The sequence below is a fragment of the Capsicum annuum genome, chromosome 10 (genome assembly GCF_002878395.1).
Source record: "Capsicum annuum cultivar UCD-10X-F1 chromosome 10, UCD10Xv1.1, whole genome shotgun sequence".
Lineage (NCBI taxonomy): Eukaryota > Viridiplantae > Streptophyta > Magnoliopsida > Solanales > Solanaceae > Capsicum > Capsicum annuum.
The window spans coordinates 9,146,942-9,152,258 of NC_061120.1; positions in this window are offsets into that span (position 1 = coordinate 9,146,942).

Genomic DNA, 5,317 nt, shown 5'->3' on the forward strand with positions numbered 1-5,317 from the left:
AGTTTTCAACTCTTTTTTCTTTAAAGGGTATTTTGGTCTTTTCCACTCTTTCCCCAACCTCTATAAATACCCACTTAAGTGTTGAAGGCCTCATTTTCTTTTCTCTTCTTTCACCCAAAAACTAGGGTTTCCAAAATCAAAAAATTCTCTCTTCTTTCACCAAAAATTAAGAGAGAATCAAGAGTAAGGACCAAGAATTCTTCCAAGAGCCTTCAAGAAAAGAGTTTTTCCAAGGTATGTAGATGTTAATTCTTGGGTCCCTTTTATCCAAGAAGCTCAAGTACCTTTTTCTAAATCTCCAAGATTTATGTTTATGAATTTTTAATGATTCTTATAAGTTGAAATTGATGTTCTTGCTATGATTGAGTTGTGGTTCATGTTTGTCTACAAGATTATCAAGCCTTGGCCTTAGTATGTGGTATTTGTGTGGTAAATAGATTATGTACTTGTTGTTGATGTTGAATGACCTCCAAGATGGGATACTTATGTGGTTTGTATGAATGTATGATAATATATGAGTGGAAACATGTAAATTTGGTTGTTCATGATGAGTAGTTGGGTTATTATACTTATGCCTAAGTTGTGCATGTGAGGTGTTTGATAAAATGACCAAGTGAATGAATTATTTCATGCTAGTAGGAAATCCCCAAATAAGTGTGAACCTATGCATGTCTAGTGTTTGTTGAAGGACCTTAGTGAACGAGTGGAGATGTGATGGTTGTAAATTCCTCATTATGTGCCCTTTGATATATGCTAAGTTCTTAATACATGCCAAGTGATTAGCAAGTAAGCTATGACATGATAGAATGAAGTTTCCCAAGCGGTGTGAAATCCAAATACATGTTAAGATCGATATAGATATGAAATAATTGAGGTAAAACCTTATTGAATGGAGTACGATCTAATAGCATGTTTCCTCTATGTTATTATGTGATTAATATCGCGAGATGCTCAAAGCGACCCTTTGGTGATTATGATGATGAATAAATACTTGTGTTGATGCATGAATGATTGTGATGGTGAATAAATGATTGTGATGATGTGAGAATGATTATGTTTTACTTTTATGTTATCGAGTCCTGGGGGTATTTATACCCGACAATAGAGATGTTGTCTAGAGCCCGTGTCAGTTTCGCGATAATTCCAATCGAGCCACAATTTCTCAGAACTCAGTGAACTATAGAACTATGTATCTTCAGACAAGTGCAAAGCTTAATCAGCTCTGCAATCTCAGTTATCTCTGTAATCTCTGTATCGCTAGTAATCTAGCCTCCGTCCTGTAATCAGCTCAGATCTAATAGTATTCAAGTGATTCAATTCTAATCTCAGAAGCGATTTGAATAATCTATTCAAGTTCTGCATCGTCAGTCAAATGCTATGATTCGATACCTTTCCGTCAGATACGAAACTAAGTAATCTCCGCGTAACTCAGTCAAATCTTGAGAAACATGATCAGTATCAGATTCAGTTCATTTGTGCTCAGTTAAGATTTTAGTTCAGGCTCTTCAGTTGGGAGTAGAAACTAGCACCGAGCGAGCTCAAGGATGGAGACTCACTTACTAATGAAGGGTGTGATCCTTAAATGCGATCCTTGTGCTCCAGAACTACGTAGCCAACGTAGGTTGAGACATCACACCAGCTAGATGAAGGTGGATGAGAGACATCATAACTGCTAGATAAGGGTAGATGAGGTGGCTTGACCATTTAGATGAGGGCTCCACCGTTCTCGTATGAGGACCTGATAGATGAGGGTCATATAAAGATAATCTCTTTACCCGTGGCACAGTATTAACACCCTCCCAATCAAGGTTAGAGGTTGGACCCCTAAGAGATAGTAGGGGTATGCCGGTTAAGTAACTACTTCCCACGGTCTCAGTTTCAGAATCAGTCTCAGACTTCAATAAAGAGCTCAGTTTAGTGTACAGAATTTAAGGCTATCAGATACAGGCCATTAAGTATGATTACTTGTTAATTCGAAGATCCGCTACTAGATAGGCCGATCTCAAAATCATTTATAAAGAAGTATTGTTATCCACAGACTCAAAGACAACCTGTTAGATAGGGTTGCTATCCGTTTCAGAAGCTTTAGATACTCGTAATCTCAGTATGTTCAGAGATTTCAGAACTCACTCCTTGATGAAAGTGCATCCATATTTCCCAGTTATCAATATCATATGAGTCTGTGATTCAGTATCTCACTGTCAATAGTGAGTTCAGTTTGCAGGAAAGTGGTATCTGAGTTCGAGTCCCTAGAGTTGTGATGATTGTGATTATGACCTGTGAATTCATGTATGTGTTCTCGTGCGACGTTTTTCATGATTATTCAGTTTACACATCGTGCATGCATGAGCCCTTGCATTTAGCCTTACCTCATCTACATACTCGGTACATTTTGTACTGACGCATTTGCGCTATGGTGTTTTATTTGACACCATAGTTTTAGAGGCACAGGATTCAGAGTTTCCTTAGCAGTTCAATCTCAGTTAGCAGCAGTAGCAGTGAGTCCTCTTTCTTCGAGGATGAATCTCAGTTTACTATTATTGCATCAGATTTTGTTTATATTGTCAGTTGACGGAGTTAGTTGGGGACATGTCCCATTAACTCCACAGTTCAGACAGTTTAGATGCTTTTCAGAAGGAAGTTGATGTATTAGTATTCGGTTTTCAGTTTGAGTATGTATAGATGTGTTGAAACCTTATGGATAGTTTCCGCATTTATTTCAAATAGTATGCAGTGTACAGGTACAGATATCAGAAAAGGGTTAGCTTGTGGTCCTTTGGGTCCATAAGCACCTTGTGGCATCTCGGGATGGGATCTCGGGGCGTTACATTAGTCATATATGTTGCAACAGATTACTAATCTGTGCAACAACAGATTAGTTATATATGTTGCAATAAATACTCATATGTTGGATTCACGTTACATGTTTTATCCATTATTAAAAAACAGCAATATCAGATACATCCAGATGAGAAATTCAACTAAAAAATAACAAACATTAAAAAAATAACAAAAAACATAAAAAAAATAACAAACACCAACAAATCAAGTTCCTCATTTTCATCATAACTTAAAAGCCCTAATTTTTTACTTGTGAAAATCGAAAAGAAACGATGAAGGACTCGAAGTTGTTGTCGCCAGAGAATGTTGTCACGTCGACTGACGGTTGAAAGTAAAAAAGGAACGGGCAAGAACTCAAAACTATTTGTTGCTAGAGGTTGAAGTTGCACAAGATTGAAGGGAGAAATTTAAAAAGTTGTTGGTTGGGAGAAGTTAGAGAGAGAAACTATCGAGAGAAAAAGAGAAGAGAGAGATTGATTTGTAGAGGGAGTGAAGTTTTGTGGGTGTGAGTTAATTTGTATTTTTGAAAAGATTAAAAAGTTTAGAAAATATTAATCAAGTCCACAATTAAGCTAATCAAGTTTTTTAATTATGTTTGACCCTTTAAATTGATCAATGTCACCAATCTTTCATTCAAGACTTAAAAGACACCTTTCCTTCAATTTTCTCAACTAAGAAGCCACTATAATAATTAAGAAAAAAATTATTCTACTATATTGTCAATAGGGTGGTTCATTATTTAATTTGATGAGTTTAATTTTTATTTTTTTCTAACTGAACTAGCTCATACTTATTGAAATTATGAAGTTAAATCTACAATTTAATTAACATTTTAATAATTTTCTACGAATATTTTTATATTCCGTAAAAAAATGCTCAATTCATATGAAGCCATTACTTAGGCTTACTATAGGAAATTTCATACCATAGACCCAAATATGAGTGGCTTTAAATATTTGACCCAATAAGAAATGTCTTTAAAAAATATCCCTCCTTACTTTTTAAGTATAGTACAAGTACCATTTTACCCCCCTACACCTCAAATATATTTTTAAAACTTTCCATACTTATTTGTCTCTCAAATTTTATTTTTTATTATTTTCGCTTTTTATTTTTTCCTTTAAGTTATTATTCTATTTTTTTTTTATTATTTTCACTCTTTTTTTTCATTAATTTTATTATTATCACTTTTTATTTTTTACTTTAATTTTATTTTCTTGTTTTAATTTATTTGTCTCAAACTTTATTTTTTTCTTTTTTCTCAAGCATTATCTATTTCTTTTTTTTTTTTTTTTTCTTTATTTTTTATTTCTCTATTTTGTTTGATCGTTTTTTTCTTTTTTCAGTTCTCTTTTTTTCCCTCATTTTTTTCAAACTTTATTTTCATTTTTACTTTTCTCAACTTTTAAATTCTTTGCTTTTTTCTTGATCTTTATGTTTTTTCTTTCCTTTTTTTTTCTCAAATTTTTTTTTATTTCTTTATTTTGTTTGATCGTTTTTTTTTTTCTGTTTTCTCAACTTCTATTATATTTTGTTAATAAATAAAAAATTAGATAATCCACAAAGAAATTTTCTTTTTTTTACATCAAAGAAAATTTGAGGGCATGAATTGTTATTGTAAAGTTCTTTGAAAATTCTTGAGATAAGTCATATCTCTAAGGCGAGAGTTGTAGAATATCTCATAAATAAAGACATAATGTGGTAGTGTCAACTCTTACCCGTGGGGCATAATTTATTATTTAAAAGTCCTTGAGCAAAGTCTTGCCTCTAAGGCAAGAGTTGTAGAACATCTCATAAATGAAGACATAATGTGGTAGCGTTAACTCTTGCCCGTGGGGCATAATTTATTATTTGAAAGTCCTTGAACTAAGTCTTGCCTCTAAGGCAAGAGTTTTAGAACATCCCATAAATAAAGACATAACGTGGTAGTGTCAACTCTTGCCCGTGGGACATAATTTGTAGTTTGAAAGTCCTTTAGCTAAGTCTGACCTCTAAGGCAATAGTTGTAGAACATTTCATAAATGAAAACATAACATGGTAGAGTCAACTTTTGCCCATGGGGCATAATTTGTAGTTTTAAAGTCCTTGAGCCAAGTCTTGCCTCTAAGGCAATAGTTGTAGAACATCTCAAAAATGAAAACATAACGTGGTAAAGTCAACTCTTGCCCCTAGGGCATAATTTGTAGTTTGAAAGTCCTTGAGTCAAGTCTTGCCTCTAAGACAATAGTTGTAGAACGTCTCATAAATGAAAATATAACGTGGTAGAGTTAAATCTTGCACTTAGGGCATAATTTGTAGTTTTAAAGTCCTTGAGCCAAGCCTTGCCTCTAAGGCAATAGTTGTAGAACAACTCATAAATGAAAACATAATGTGGTAGAGTCAATTCTTGCCTGTGGGGCATAATTTGTTGTTTGAAAGTCCTTGAGCTAAGTGTTGTCTCTAAGGCAATAGTTGTAGAACATCTCATAAATGAAAA